We start from the raw sequence: 16,574 nt of genomic DNA on the forward strand, positions 1-16,574 counted from the left end.
CACACACACACAGTGAGGCAACACTACTGCCTCTGTGTTTCTGACTTGCCATCCCCTCAGGACCCAGGTCAAGAGGTCCTAACTTGTCCTCTGTGTCTACACCTGCCATCCAGTGGCCTTCTGCCCTGTGGCCAGCAAATTCAGTAATGCTTCTCACTTGCAACTGTGATAGGACCAACAGTTGCCTGCCACTTGAGGGCCCCACTGCTTGGACCCCTGTGTTCCTCTGTGGGCCTGTCCTCTATGCTGCCCATCCATTGGCCTTTCCCACGTCATCAGTCTCCAGCTGGCCCCAGGACCTGTGCCCAGGTGATTCCCTCTTCCTGTGGCTTCACACCCTACCCCACACCCCGATAACTCTACCCATCCTCCACACCACAGACCCTTTCTCACTTACTTCAAAAGTCACTTTCCTGACCACAAGGCCAGGCCTCAACTAGGTTTCCGATAATTCCCAGCACTTTTCCTTCCTTGCACTTGACCTGGTTTGTAATGACACTCTGCTTGGTGTGCTTGGTTAAGGTCTGTCTCTCTTTCCACCCTGGGAAGTTCAAAAAGGCCTAGCCAGTGGGCACTTTGCTCACTATTGCACCAGCCCCTCGCCTGGTCCCTGGCACAGGGCAAATACTCAAAACACCCGCTAAACCAATGAACAAACTTCTTCAAAGCCTCTGGGAAGGCAGGTGCTTTGCCACAGAATAACAGTGTTGAAAACATTTGTGGCTACACATGCGTGTATTTGTGTGTGTGTGCATGCACACGTATGCGCAATGCTTCTATTGACGCTGGGATGGAGATGAGACAGCAGGACAAACTTCCCTGGCATCTGCCCCTGGAAGCAGGATCTGTGGGAGAGAGATGGGCAGGGTTCTCGTGTTCCCCATCGCAAGGGGGAGGGTACTCTGTTTGCTCCAGGCTAGCCTAGCCACTTGGGCCCAGCTAGGCTTTTGAAGACACCCTCAACTTCAAGGCCTGGCTTTCTGCACCTGGCTGAGCACACCCTCTCTGGGCCCTTCCCCTCCTCCCTCCCTACGGACAGGAAAAGGGAATATTCAAACCCTTCTACTAGGATGTCCCAGGTCCCCCATCCCATCACCTCCAGTCACCACACAGTCCTCTAGATTGTGGACTTCAAAGACCATGCAGACGCAGAAATTCTACAGAGAGCCCAGCAGCTCTGCCTCCCACCCATGCTGCTGCCCCAGGCCTGGAAGGCTGGGACATCATTCTCCTTCACCTGCTGCAATGACCTTTGGCCTATGGCCATCTTAATGGTAGTGCTAAATCTTTGTCTGTGTCTCTGTTGTGGGTGAAAGCCACAGGTAACTCATGTCTTCAGAGAGACAGCATGATGACTGACCACTCTGGACCCTGCTGATTCCAGGGCTCGACCTAGCTTCTGCAAACCTTTATCCAAAGGAAAGATAAGAAGATGTTAAAATTCTGTTTATTTCTGTGATTCCTTCTCCAGGAATCCTATCACTCTCATCATTCATTCTGCAGAGTCAGAACGAGGCCGCTGGAGGCCTTGCATGGAGCTCGGCTTGGGGAGAGCAAGAGGAGGGGGCCCGAGACCTCAGAGACACAAACAAGTGACCCCAATAGTAACTCCCCAAAAGCAGCTGCTCAAGGGGTTATGGGAGCCCAAGGCAGGGGCCCACCCTGCTGCCCAGGGCTGTCAGGAAAGAGGAGGGTCCCCAGACTGAGTGTTGGGGGCCTAGAGGGCTGGGCTAGGAAAATGGGTGTGTGGAAAGGAAGGGTATTCCTGGGGGAAGGGTGGCACTGACCCAAGGGCACAAAGGGGCCTCTCCACGGCTTCCCGCACTAGAGACGGTGGGGGTGTTTGCTTTCTGACTATACCACCTCCCCCAAAGTCCTTGAACTCACAGGAACCACCAGCAGATGTTCATTAGTGGGCAGGAAGCAGGGGGATTAGAGTCATTTGCCAGGGCTGCATGCTCAGAATGAATCCTGGGCATCGTCACTGCAAGGCCCAGCGCTGCTGGTGCTGAGCCAGCTTGGCTAGGGCTGGAGTGGTCAGGGCAGGGGGCAGGGAAAAGGAGCCTAATAGTCATTCGTAATTGTTATGATGACTTTTTGTTAGGAATCCCGGCTGCCCAGACCATAAGGACATGCACACCCCCCCACCTCTACTGGAGCGTAATCAGGGGAAGACATTGTGGGGAAACTAATGAGGTTGGCTTAGGTAAGGAATGGAAATAAACAAGAGAGGGGGGTCTGGTGCAGAGGGTCTCCAGCCACACTTTTATTCAGAGGCAGCATATTGTTGCTAGCTGAGGTCTTGTTAACGTGCCCAGCCGTCCCTGGGCTTTGAGGTTGAGATGCTACAATTTGTTATGATTATCAGGGTTGTGATGTGGGGACACTGGTTGGAACTGTAATTAGAAAGAGGTCATGCCACCCCAGGGCCATTTCCCTTCAACCGTGCAGGAGGACTGTGTGTGAGCCCTGAACCACGGTTCATTCAGGGCATCACCCTACCCACTCTAATCATCTAGAGAACAGAAACTCTTTTTCTGTATGAAGACTTGAGAAAACCACTGTCTTCGCTGGGAAATCTATCCTCACCACCGCCTCCTACAGGAAGCCTTCTCTGGTAGCACACACACATTAACATCCAACCTCTCTTTTCTGTCTATGTAACTACTAACTAGGGCAGTTGCTAGGCATACACTAGTATCTTTTACTTGTCATGTGCCACTGTTTCTGGCTAGATAGACCGAAGACTGTGTCCTAGTCACCTCCCTGACACTGCCAGCACCCAGGAAAGCTCAAGACACATGCCAGGTTCCCCAAAGATGTTCGCTAGATAGAGTTGACTTGAGCCTGGAGGCATTCACATACAGCTGGGTATGACCAGTTCAAAGGTGAGTCACAGGAGACAGGGCTGGAGCACAGAGCAAAAGAAGAGACAGAAGGTCAAGCTGGATTTCAGAATGGGTACATAAGACAATGGCCCAGGGACAGGTCAAGTGAGTTCAGAGCCTGCTTCACTATAGTTCCTGTGACTCGTCACAAACCAGGTGGGACAACATCTCAAAAACTCAACAGGAGAAAAGTGATCCTTGGACCCTTGCCACAGACTGGCAAGGGGCGCTTCTCAAACTCACTGTCCTGAACTGCCTCTGGTTGGCAGTGGGGGTTGGAGGTGGGACTGTGTGGAGTTCTGCCTGAGAGCCAGCGCAGGAGCATGCCAGAGAGAGGCAGGCACAGCTTCCCGAGTACAAGTTCTACCTGACGATGGGATGTTAAAATATTTTTTGATTAAAAAAATAAAGACAGACATATTATGGAGTGAGGTACATATTTTGAATGTTTTTGCTTTGTTTTGTTTTGTTTTTAGAGACAGAGTCTCACTTTATTGCCCTCAGTAGAGTGCTGTGGCATCATCGCTCACAACAGCCTCCAACTCCTGGGCTTAGGCGATTCTCTTACCTCAGCCTCCCGAGTAGCTGGGACTACAGGTGCCTGGCTATTTTATTTTGAATGTTTTTAGACAAAGCATGAAGCATCGTAGAACTTTCACACCCCAGCTCTCTCACTCAGCCAACAGGACTCAGTTTTTCCTTTTCCCCTTCTTTGTGCCTCTGAGACAGAGATGGGTGGGAAGCCACACAGAGAAGGGAAACAACATTTGAGACTGGCTAAAGATAGAGGTGAGGACTCTGCGGAGGGAGGATGCTGGGCATGGGGCCAGCAGGCCTGACCACGCCAGGAATGCTGTCTTGGCTTCTGGGTTCTTGTCCTTCAGCTGGGAGAATGGCTCCGGCCCTCCCGCTGCACAGGGCTCCCTCCCACAGACATCGCCTAATGGTGAACTCCTTTAGAGTCCAGAGGAAGGAATGATGAGCTCAAATGCAAACAGCCTTCGAGACCCAGAGAAAGGGGAATCCGTGAGGCTTTAAGGAAGGGGTGGCTCCTGGGCTGGCCTAGAAAGAGGAGTAGGGGTTTGAGAGGTGAAGCTGGTAGGAAAGACAGACAGACAGAATGTGTGGGCCAAGGCGTGGTGGTGTGGAACGAGCAGCACATCGAGGCCTGTCTGTGAACCTGGTCGTTTCCTTCTTTCTTCCCCATGGGGCTGAGCAGGGCACCACCCTATGGGCTGGAATCTTCTGGTGGTCCCCAGATCACCCTCAGTCCTGCTCTACCCTGTGGGATCTACTGCAATGGACTCTCCCACCATCCATCGTTTTGTGGGGAGGAAAGAGCCCAGGCAGGTGTTACAAGACAGGCAGGTGAATGAGGCCAGGGTGCTTATTCCCCCAGCTTCCCCCATTCAGAGTGGGTTTGGCATTAGCCGTGTTCCCCACATAGACAGCTCCTTCCAATGCAACTTTCTCCTTCTACGTTCCTTGTCCCTTCAAGCATAGAGGTGGGTTGTACCATCCCTTAAGTTACACCTCACCTGCCACACCTGTCCAATAATATTAAGACCCCATTGATTATCCCAATGTGAGTACACCAATACATCCCAGATGGCTGGACAGTAGGAGAATAGGATGGGAAAAGAGAGTGAAGCACAGATATGTGGGTTAGGATTGAGTCTGAGGCGGCCAACTTTGCTCAGTTATGAGGGTGCCTGATACATCATGCTGAAGAGAACACAGAAGTCACATCTTAGGAGGGAAAGAGTGCTGTGGTCAACTAGTAGTGTCTGCCCTGGGAGTGAGGGTTCCAGGTGAGAATGTATCACCAGGTACTCCACTCTCCCTGGACTGATCGGACAGATCAGGGAGGGCTCTGGGCTACAGGAAAAGGGACTTAGATTGTATCCACTGGATAACTACTGGTGGAAGGAAAGGAAAGAGTCATCAAAGTCATTTTGGACAGAGTAGTATAATCCCAGCACTATTTCTTCCCTGGTGTGGCACTGTGGGCAGCAGACGGAGAGGAGATAGGAAAACCGGCAAGGAGCCCACTGTTTAACACACATGAGGGAGCTCAGACAGCAGGAAACACAGGGGACAGGGAAGTAGGAAAAAATGTGGGCAGGTCAGAGAGATTTTGAGCTCAAATTCTTAGGACTGAGGGCCTGGTACAGTGGCTCATGCCTATAATCCTCGTTCTCTGGGAGGCCGAGGTGGGTGGATTGCCTGAGCTCATAAGTTCAAGACCAGCCTGAGCCAGAGTGAGACCTCATCTCTAAAAATAGCCAGGTGTTGTAGAGGCTGAGGCTAAAGAATCACTTAAACCCAAGAGTTTGAGATTGCTGTGAGCTGTGATGCCACGGCACTTTACCAAAGGCAACATACTGAGACTCTATCTAAAAAAAAAATTCTTAGGACTAGATGGCTTGCTGGCTACTAGGGATGGATCCTGTAGTCAAGACACTGGGAGGATGCAGGTGGCATTATGGACAGGAGATCCCAAAGGAGAAGGATAGAGAAGGGACAGGAGAAAGAGGTCTGCAGAGGATCAGATGTTCTATATCCTCAGAAGAAACCCTGGGTTCTAACTCACTTGGATGAACAGAGCCGAGGCTGGGCTGATGGGCAGTACACAGTTCCTGGTCCCCCTCGGCTATCCTGTGATAAAGGCACTTGTTACTTGGGAACATGGTGGTGGCACCATCTGGTCTCCAGGAGTGAGTGACAAGAGGGGGAGGGGGAGCTGGGCAAGAGCGCTGAGAAGTGTGCAGATGCCACACAAGGGCCTTGGTCTCTGCTTCTGGGACCAGTGCAAGAACCCAGCAGGACACCTCTGTCCTAGCCCTCCAAACCTGGCTTCCCCTAGGCTAGTTTTCCTGATTGGTTTTGTTTTGTTATTTTTCCCCCTTCTAATTTTAAAATTTGCATCTGCTCATTGTAGAAAATTAGAAAAATGTAGCTTACTATTGAGATGAAAATAAAGATCACCACAACTCCACCTACAGAGAGGGTTGCTGGTAGGGTTGGTATATTCCCTCTAGATTCTTTTTTTCTTTTTCTTTTTCTTTTATTTATTTATTTATTTTAGCACATTTGATAGGAAGACCTCTCAGGCCATCAACTTGGGCCTGTAGGAAATAGGAGGTCACTCTGGTCTGTAATTAGCTGTGTGGATTCTGAGGGTCCTCTAAACCCTGGATGGTCCCCTGGTTCTGGATCTCACACAGTGCCTAGGTGTACATGGTGGGGAGGGCTGTTGGAAGCCCTTGGTCACCTGTCCCTTGTGTTTTTCCACGTGGGTAACCCTGGGGAGAGATGCAACTGCTTGTGCATCTCAGATGTGGGGGCCTCAGGAGAGTTTATAAACTGTCACCCATGCAGCAGCCTCTAGAGGATCCTTGCAACCACTGACATTGAGGCCTCCAGACCCACTGCCATCTTCCCAGACAGGCCAGACACAGAGAAGCTCCCCATTGTTTGCGGGAACCCTCCCCAACCCCTGCTGCTCCCTGAGATCCTACCTCTTGTCCTTTCCTATGGAGCTGGAAGTCCACAGAGTCCAGAGCCTGTCCTTTGTAACCAAGAGCCAGCTTCTCCTATGCCAGGGGAAGGGAATCCTCAAGAGGGCCACCGTCCCAGAGGTGAAGGGAGATCTTGTCACAGAAAGAGAAAGAGACAAAAAACAATATCATCAATTCTCCACCCATAAAGCCATCTGGGCAGGGGTGTCCTGGCAAACAGACACACATGAATACTTCTCTCACAAAGTCGAGATCATAACCTACACCCTCAGCTGCTCCTTAGTTTTTCACTCGGTTTTACACTGTGAGCATTGTCCTCCTGTCATTTGAAAACGTGATTTCTGGTGGCTTCTAATGGTAACATAGGGAACGAATAAGAATCAGGGCTGAACATGGGTTAAAGATCAGTGGTGGGAGGGTGCAGAGACAGCTAGTGACGGCCCCTCTCTTCATCTCTCCCATTCCCCAGCCTGCGCCAGCCCTGCTGTTCCTCCCTGTGCTATGCTCCTCACCCACTTCCACTCGGTGATGCCCTCATTCAAGAGGCCACCATGGTTCCCCATTTTTGCCACACCTAAACTAAGCTCCAGCTTTCAAACCCATCCACACGGGGCAGGTCCCTTCTTCTCTGTAAGCTAATGCCTCCCACTCCCAACTGTCACTGACTCTAACCCCAGGTACCCTTTCCTCTCTTCCAGGGCCCTGTCCCCTAAGGTGCCCCTACCCTCACAGATCGCTCAGTCCTGTGTCCTGGCTGTGCCTAGTTACTCTCACCTGGACCCTCCCTTCCCCGGATCACTTGCCTGTCCCCTGCAAGGCCTTGCTGCCCTCTCTCGGCCCCTCTCAGATCCCTCTCTTATGAAGGTCCTAGCACCTGCATGGCAGGGTGGCATTGCTGCCATCCCCAGGGAAAATCTGAGTTCCTTTGTGGGCAGGACCTAGGGTCTTACCCCTCCTCTTCTGGAGCCCACTGCCTGGTCCAACTTAGCTCAATGAAGCTCTCTCCTCCCCAGTCAGGGCTTTGCAGCTGCCCTCCAAGTACCAGGCTCCAGTTAGGACTGTTTTGGTGTCTAATGCCAACCAGGAACCAGGTCCAGGGTTGGCAGAATACAAAGCTCAGCCTCAGCTTCTGACATCTGTCCTAAAGGAGAGTTTCCCAGGAAGTCTGGAGTTTCCCGGGGAGTGGTGGAATGCAGTGCAGTGACATGCTATATACCCACCCTTCCTCCGAGCTGTGCCATCTTCAGCAGTTTCTTTAACCTCTCTAAACCTCGGCAGCCTCTCACATTGTATGTAATGCCTCAGTAGTCAGAAGGGAGACACTCAGTGAATAACGACAGCAAAACCCCTAAGAATAACAAAGAGCAGGGGTGCCGGGCACTGTGCAACCTCATTTAACACTCACCACAATCTCATGGGGTAGTCACTATTACTCTCCATGTTACAGGGAAGGAAACTGAGGCCATGGAACTTCAGCACATTGTGCCTTCAGGCCCTACAGTGATTAGTGCTTGGGCATCACCTGGCACCCCGACTCCAGGACCAGGCTCACCCGCTGAAACGCTTCACACAAACACCACCTGCAGCCTAGAGATGCTGAGGAGCCCAGCCTAGCCCCTGCTCTGGGGGAGGGGGCCAAGTTCACCCATCCCACACTAAGAATCAGAAACCCACCCCTCTTGTTGTGTCCAGTCTGCAGTTCTGCTGTGGAGGGCAATAGGGCAGTTCTGCTCCAGAATGTTCCATCTTATACAAACCCTGAAGCTCCAGGAAACCCAAGGCTGGGTCCTTCCCATACACGGGGGGAAATTCACAAGACACAGCGATTAAAAACACTGAAAGTCAGTATGTGCGCTGTCAATGCCTTTACTAATAGCCAGTACCTGAAATGTTTTTGTGCAAGGAGTGGAGAGTGCACAAGGCCTCACCCCTACCCAGCACTCCACCGTCTCCCCAGTCCTGAGAACAACATAACTTGTCCCCAAAACTCAGGAAATCTTTCACGCAAAGTGCTGTTCAGTTCTGGCTTTGCTGGGATTCAGGGCCAGCCCATGAGCCCTGAAATTCCACTTCCTGCTTATCGAAACCCACAAATGACAAAAAGGCAGAGCCTTGCAAGTCCCAAGTGAGACCCAGGCTGAGCTATCACAGATTCCCGAGGTAGATGTGAAACCCAAAGTTAAAGCTTCATTGAACTTCTCAAAGAGGTTGTTCCAAAGTTTGTTTGAAAACGGATCCTAGGAGGATGACTTTCTAAAAGGGGGTGGGGGGAAGTGGAGAAACGGAGCGCAGTAGCTCCGCAGCGCCCCCTAGTGAGAGAAGGCTGTGTCAGGGCCGAGGGGCCCGCAGGAGGGGTCCTGCGCCTGCGCCATTCCTTCAGGGCTTCGCCATCCCCGCCCTAGGTTTCCAAAGGACACCCAGAGGTGTCCAAAGCCCTCCGCCCGTGTCCAGCTTCAGCATTTCACACATGAGGAAAACGAGGCCCCACAGGGAAAGTGGCTTGTCCAAGGTCACAGAGGGCGCTGTGTGGCTTGATCTCCCCGCAGCCTGAGAGAGGCTGGGCTCTGAGAACCGCCTTGTCCAAGCCATACAGCAGAGGAGTGCACAAGGCACAGGCGCGAATTGGAAAACTTCAGGGTTCTGGGGTTCAGATCTAGTGCCCAGAATGGAATAGAACGCTAGGGCCAGTCATGCAGTGGCCAGAAGAAGCCCTTTAAACTGCACATCAGGTATGTCCCTGCCTCTGCCCAGCAGGGCCACAAGTCTCTGCACTCTCTAACCCTGCTTACCTCTCTACAGTCACCTGGTACTGGTTTCTGCTGCTCCTGCTTTAGTCAACTGGACCTTCTTTCCAAAGCATCACGTTTACCCCAGCCTAGGGCTTTGCACTTGCTGTGTCCTGAAAACATCTGCTTCCAAACCCACATATGCTAGCCCTTCTCAGCATTTAGGTCTCAACTCAAGCAGCTGTTCCCAGAGGCTGTCCTTGTCCACTTGAGCTGAGGAGTCCACGCCGCATCACTTTCTGCCTCCTCAGCTTGCTGTATCCCTCTATATAGGACTTATTTCTTGTCTTTATTATTTTTTTTATTTTTTATTTTTTCTGGTGACAGAGTCCTACTCTGTTGCCCGGGATAGAATGCCATGGCCTCAGCCTAGCTCACAGTAGCCTCAAACCCCTGGGCGCAATTGATCCTTCTACCTCAGACTTCTGAGTAGCTGGAACTACAAGTGCCACAACACCCAGCTACATTTTTTTTTTTTTTTTAGTAGAGACAGGGTCTTGCTCTTGCTCAAGCTGGTCTTAAAGTCTTGAGCTCAAGGGATCCTCTTGCCTCAGCCTCCCAGAGTGCTGGGATTACAGACATGAACCACAAACTTGCTGGCCCATAGAACTTATTTCTAACATTCCATTCAACATGTGTTGCAATGTAGGCTCCATGGTGGTGGGGTCTCACCTGTCCTGTTTGTCTCTGTGTCTCTAGCCCCATCCAGCCTGGCTTATCACAGGGGTTCAATAACTAGTTACTGTGTGAAGGAATCTGAGCACTTATGAGGCAGGCCGGGTAGCTGCCTCCCTTGTTCTCCACTGGTGCCTGTGTTACAGCATTTGTGATGTGATCTTGTCATTTACCTCTGAATCTATCTCTTTCAAAGTGGTGAATTCCCAAGGGGGGAGGGATGCCCAGGGCCCGTGGTTCACAGCACACATTCCCTGAAGCTTAGAGAGGTGTTGCCTTGGTGGTCTCACCCAGACACCATGAGTTCCTGATCTCCCTGCAAAGGGTGGGCTTCCCATGGCACTGCTGCTGAGCAGGTGTCTGGATACCTGTGCTCTCACTGGCTCTTGTAACTTGTTGGGTGACCTCAGGTAGGGCCCATCCTTCCCTGAGGACCCCATTTCCTGAGTGCACAATGAGGGGCTTCTGGGAGTCCCAGAGGTCAGCCAGTTCAATTCCTTGTGGTTGGGAAGGCTGGACACCCTTTTCTGGCCATTTTTATTCTTATTTTCAGCCCCAATGCTTGGAGTTTCAGAATGTGCATGACTCTCCAGAGTGGCAGGGAGGGGCATCCCCCACTGGCTGCCTTTCAACTTGACCAAGAGCATAACTGCTGTAGCCCAGCTATCTGTATTGCAAGGGAGAGGTCCCTCCTGCCTGGCTTTACCCCAGACAAGGGGACTGGAATAACACCTCACAGCATGTATCTGTTCTGTCCCTAACCCCTGCCAGTATGGTAGCTCTGGAGGCAGGGATCGGATCAGGTCTCCTGAATTCTTCAAGTTCAGCCCAAGTCCAGAACACACTGCCACATTCCTCCTTTACCATCTCTTGTCTGTAGCCACCACACAATACTTCTTGCCACCCAAGACTGGGCTAGACTCCAACAAAGCCAGGCCCTACTTCCTCTTCTGGGGCAGTACAGAAACCCATGGTCCCTCGTGGACAGTGTGCCCCTTACCCCTGGTCTTTGTACATGCCGTTTCTTCTGGAAGTGTCAGGTCCCACATTTCCACACATTCTGCAGAGCCCCAACCAGGCAGCTCCCTTCCCACAAGGGTTTCCCATCTCCTTCCCTTTCTGTTCCTATAGCACCTGTATCAGTCAGGGACCAGTCAGGGAAGTGGAACGTTAGGGGACACACACATGCATGATTTGTTATAGGAACTTAGCCACGTGCAATTTTGGGAGCTGGCTACCAAGTCTAAGAAAACTGCTGCTTCCGTGTCTGGTGTGTGGAGCCACAGGGCAAGCACAGAAGAGGGAAGAGGAGATGGCCAGGAAGTGGGTTAGCAAAAACACACAGACTGAGCTGGAACCCCCAAGGAAGTAGTGGACCCCTGTTGATCCATTCCCCACCACCACCAACCTTCACCTTTGATGATGGAGTGTTGTGCAGGGGGTGCCTGCACCTTCATGAAGCTCAGCACCCTGGAGCCAGAACAGCTAACAGAGGCTAGACCAGAAGAGCTGGGCCCACCTGCCTACACCCCAGATGCACCAATTGCAAATTTGTGACTCCTGGGAGTGCCATGGCAGCTCTTCCTGGCTTCTGTGTGTAAAAAAAGATTTTGCTGCTGCTCCTTCCCTGGGGCCCTTGCTAACCTGACCTGTGCTGGGAAAGGAGTTCAGGTAACTGCAGTTCAGCTCAGCTAGGTTGACAGGATACAAATCTATTGTGGACACCTCAGAGCCCAACCCTTGCTGGGCGCTGGGCTACTCCAGGCTGTGGCCACATTTCCTGTCTCTGGGAAATCCATCATCTCCTGGAGAGGACAAGAGACAAAACAGTACTTAATATGCATGAGGAGAGGTGCCCAAGGGCAAAGCCACACAGGCCTGAGGGGGATGAACTGTCCCCAGGAGGGAAAGCCTGCAGTGGGCCCCAGGGGAGGATATCCCAGATGGGTGTGCAAGGGACAAGGCCCTGGGGCGAGAAAGCTGTGCAGGCACCAGATCTTCATTTCTGGGCCTAGAGTTGGAAGAAGCTCCCCTGGAGAAGGCAGAAAAGAGGCTGGGAGGAGAAGGCTGAGGGTGGGATCTGCTGAGAATGACACCTGTGTCTGCCTGGAACCTAGGGCAAGGCCCTGCCCTCGCCATGCCTCGTAATTCATATCCATAAAGTGGGGAGGATTCAAGCCACAATACACACAAATACTCCTCTGTTCGGGACCTCACCCCCACCTCAAAGTTGGCTATTCCCCAAATTGACCGTGTCCTTACTGGGACCTGAAAATTCCAAGAGAAAGACCAGACTTCCTGTCTCCCCGGCAGTGGCAGAATCTCTCTTGAACTTGAAAATTGCCTCAAAGTGCGTAGGGGCCGACCCCTGCTCCCTCCTGCCTGCAGCGCCTCATTCCCCACGAGAGCCTGCAGCCAGATTCTGCCATCTGCTGTGATTTATAGAAAAGAGGCAGTGATTAATCAGCCAGCCAGCGCGAGTGCAGCCATTTTCTCTCATTTACCTGCCCCCTGACCCCCCAGCACAGTCCGGGCAGCGCCGGGCAACTGTATTAATCATGCACTTTAAAAATGTTTAAAGGAGCCGGGCCTGGAGCTCAGTCTCCTTTAATGGACTCGTTTTCGGCAGAGGGTGAGTATGCTAATTAGGAGATAAAACAAACGGGCTGTTTGAAATGCAAATGAGCTGCTGGAAGCGCTTCTGGTCCCTCCTTCCCCGCTGCCTATTTGGGAGGCTCAATCTTACTTCTCCCAGCCACTTCCCGCCACCGATCTCTAACCTAAAAAGATAGCGGCCGGTTCTGAAACTGAGAGGTGCTAGGTCTTCTTTTCACCTCGCTTCTTGTCCTAGGCTCAAGCACTCCCGACGACAAAAGTCACCCCAACTCCAGTTGGAGAAACCCACGCCAGGAGGGGAGACGGGGCTGCTGGTCTCCCTCTCCGGGCCCCGGAGAGTCGCCCGACTCTCTCCGCGTCTCGCCGACGCTGCCCCTCGGTTTCTCTCCTCTCCGTTTCCTCTGCCTCTGTAGTTTCTGGGTTTCCTGGCTCGTCCCCACGCTCACTTCACCAGCGGGTGCCTGGCGGACGCAAATTCTTCCCAGAGCCCGCCGACCCCCTCCCAGTCACCCCTTCGGTCCGCCAAGGCCGAGCTCCGCCTCCAGCCTGGCTTCCGGCCCCTCCCGCGGCCCCGCACGTGCTACTCCCCTCTCTGGCCCGAGGGCGTCCTGGTGTCTCTGCTTAGAGCCTCACACACCGCACCGCCCTCTTCAGGACTCGGGGGGCCGTCACATCCTTTCATGGGTCCGGGGGGGGGCACCTGTCTTGAGTGTGACAAAGTATGTATGTTTGTGCATTTGTCACCCCCCTCCCCGCGGGACGGAAGGCTCCTTGGCATCTGAGCTGTTTTCTTCCCCACCGGGCCCGGCGCCTGCTGGCACAAAGCTAGCATAGTAAATGCTCGCTGACATGAGCTGACCGCGGGGAGACACTCGAGCTCACTGTGCCCAGTGGCCGGCATGGCACCAGCCCAAGGAACCTCGGAGCCCAGGATGACCCTCTACTACGCATCTGGAGTAGAGAAGAGCGTTTAATGCCGGGGGCACCTCTTTTAAGATACTCAAGAGTTCCATCTGCTGAGAACGGACTCCAAGTGCGTCGCTGCCGATCGGCAAGTCCCTTTACAACGTCTGCTGCTTTTTCCAGATGAGAAGAGGGACCTGCTGCTCTCAGGCAGGGTCGATTGCAACCTGTGAACTTCGCTGGCTCCGCCTCTGGGTCCCACAGGAGCGCAGCCTCGGGCCCCGCCCTGCCTGCGCAGCCCCCTTGACTCTTCAACAGTCTCAACTCCCTGCTGATCAAAGCCTGGCCTCCGTCTTCCCTGGGCACAGCCAAGCAGGTGCCCAATAAGAATATTAGAACTTTAAATATTTAAATATCTTCAGTTTCCCCCCTCACCCAATCCCCAGACTGAACTCTCTCTGCCCACTCAGGCCAGTTCATTGGTATTCTCATTCTCCCTCAGCTCCTGATCAAACTGCGTCTCAGGTTGGACTGCCTAGGAAGCAGATGCTGAGGGGCAGTGAGGGTGCAGAGTTTCTTGGGGAGAGAGTGCAGATCCTCCCTGCACCAGCCGCCCTCCAGCACAGGGTGCCGAAGCAAAGACCTGCCCTGGGACCACTGCCCTGCTGTCATTGCTGGGGCCACCTCAGAATAGCTGACAGAGACTGTTGTCTAATCAGTCCTCTCTTAAAGGGGATCTAAGTGGCTGTCTCCTGGCTTCGCCTGAGAGCAGGGGCTGCAGCAGCGAGCAGGGAGAAAGCTGGGAGGCAGAGGCACCAACAGCAGGGTGCATTGCCAAGATGGGCACCCCATGGGGGACCGGTGTTTGAGTCTGAGAGAGCTTGAGAGTATCACCAGATGTGTCTCATTGGCCTGGTGGATGCAGGAGGGAGGATTTGTCCAGCTGTTCCTGCCCCCATTGGTCAAGGGTGCCTTCAGGTGTTAACTTCCCCCATACTCCAGAGGCCCAGGCTCAGACACTGAGCAGTTTTCACCAATACCCTCTGCCGACCAAACAAAAGACACTGTCCACCCTCGCTGCAGGGGAAGGAGGAAACTAGTAGACTGGCAGATCATGAGACAGGTTTCAGGGGACACTGGACAGTTGGTCCATCCTGGTCAGATGTGGCCCCTCAGTTGATAGTGAGGAAGGTTGTTTTCTTGGTGGGATACAGGCAGAGGCTTTAGCCTGAGAGTTTAGAGAAGGAGGCTGCAGGGTGTTTGAGGAGAGAGTGAAGATGAGGAAGAGTCTCCCAGTACACAGAGAGGGGGCTCTGGGGTTTCTCCTCCAGTCAGAGTGTATGTCCCAGTCTGTCCCACCCACTCAGATACACATGGGTGCACATGTGTCAGGAAAAGCAGCCCAGGGCAAAAGGGGCATCCCAATGTTGGGGTCAGGGGTAGGCTGGGCATTATGATGCTCATGGGTAGCGTTTTATTTGGGAGAGAGACTCTAGGGCAACATTTAGTCCTGGCTGTGCATCCGACTCCCTGGGTAGCCTCAGACAAGTCACAGCTCACCTCTTTCTCCCTGTTTCCACACCTCTAAAAGGCACTTGTTGGGGTAGGTGAGTCTATTTCCATCTCTGCATGTCTGGGAGACCATTCTTTAAGCTAAAGGACAAAGTGGCCAAATGGTGCCCTAGTTTTGGCCATGAACAATGCTAACTGTGACACCACAGGACATTTTCCCATTTTCTGACAGCTTCTAAAAAAAAAAAAACCCCAATCCTTTAGGATTTGGGAGGACTGTAGCTGCAGAGTTCAAATTTATAGGGACTGGCAAGGAGGCACCACCAAGAGCAGAAGTTGCAGCTTCCTTTGCCTTTCTATTGGAAGCGTTTCCAGCTCTGAGATCCACCAGATCACAAAGCACTGTCCTGGGGATGGAGGGGCGCAGTCAGTCCTGGCTGGTGAGCCAATTGTCTGATTAGTTCCAATATGGAAAGAGACCACTGCAGCTCGTACACTGTATTTTCCCTCCTACTGCTCACAACCCTGGCCAGACAATTAACTCCATACTGTGTTTGTGGAAAGTCTTCTCCCAGCACAGTGCTGGGCACACATAGGGGTGGGCACCCACTGGCTGTGCACCTGAACAAGGGCATGATGTCTGGGTGGTGACTCCCTGCTGTGTCTCCCTTCCTACCCCAGCTCTGGTCCTTGCAAGCGCATCCCCCCTCCATCCCGCTGATAAATGGCCAGTCCCCTTCCACAGAAGGAGAGGCGTCCTCAGCACACTGCAGGGAGCCGTGTAGGGCCATGTTCTGCCTGACACATTTATTAATCGCTCAGCCAAGAAGACAAACAGCTTGTTAATTAAATTTGCAGATGTTGCTAAATTGGGAGGTGTTCTGATTATTCAGTCCCAGGAAGATAGAATGGTCCCACACCAGGCCTCTGAGAGGTCAGCCTGGGCTGGAGCCCAGACGCAAGTGACTTAGCTATATGGGCGATAATAATGCTAAGCATACCCAGCATTTGTTGAGCACTTACTGTGTGACAAGCACCACATGAGCCCAGCAATCATGAGTCTGGATTCCAGCTACTCAAATGCTGGGGTTCTTGAGCAAATGTCTTGCCTTCTGTGGTCCTCAATTTACACAATAGGGCCCCTCACAGTTGTGGCATTCATGGAGTGAGAGACCCCACTGCCCAGTGCAGAGACTGGTCAGCACCCTCTTCCCCAGCATTGAGCTCCCTCTCAGAGCCTCTGTCGGAGAGGAGGGCAATCTCTAGACCAAGATCTTGGTATAAGGACCTGAGGGATTTGACAGGTCTGGGGAGGGTTGGAACCTGGGTACCTGTATCTGTGTATGGTGTAGGGCTCTAGAGGCATATGGTCTAGATAGGGGTGATCTTGGAGGGTCAGAAGGTTCTGAGGGGTCTAACGGGTCTAGGAGGGCCTGAATAATGGGGGCAGCATATAGGAGTTTGTACAGTCCAGGGGTCTAAGGGAAGTTGGAGGTGCTGGCCTGAGGGATCTGAGTCTGAGAGCCCAGGAGGACTGGAGGCATGGAGTCTGGGGTTGTTTGGGCTTCAGACTTAGGGGTCTGGGGCTCTGGGATGGTGTGAGGGTTTAGGAATCTAGAGTGTCAAAGGCTAAGGGACAGAATTTGGAAGTGTGGAGGTCTGGGAGACAGACT

Source organism: Otolemur garnettii, unplaced genomic scaffold (genome assembly GCF_000181295.1).
Source record: "Otolemur garnettii isolate 467f Iridium unplaced genomic scaffold, OtoGar3 scaffold00059, whole genome shotgun sequence".
NCBI lineage: Eukaryota > Metazoa > Chordata > Mammalia > Primates > Galagidae > Otolemur > Otolemur garnettii.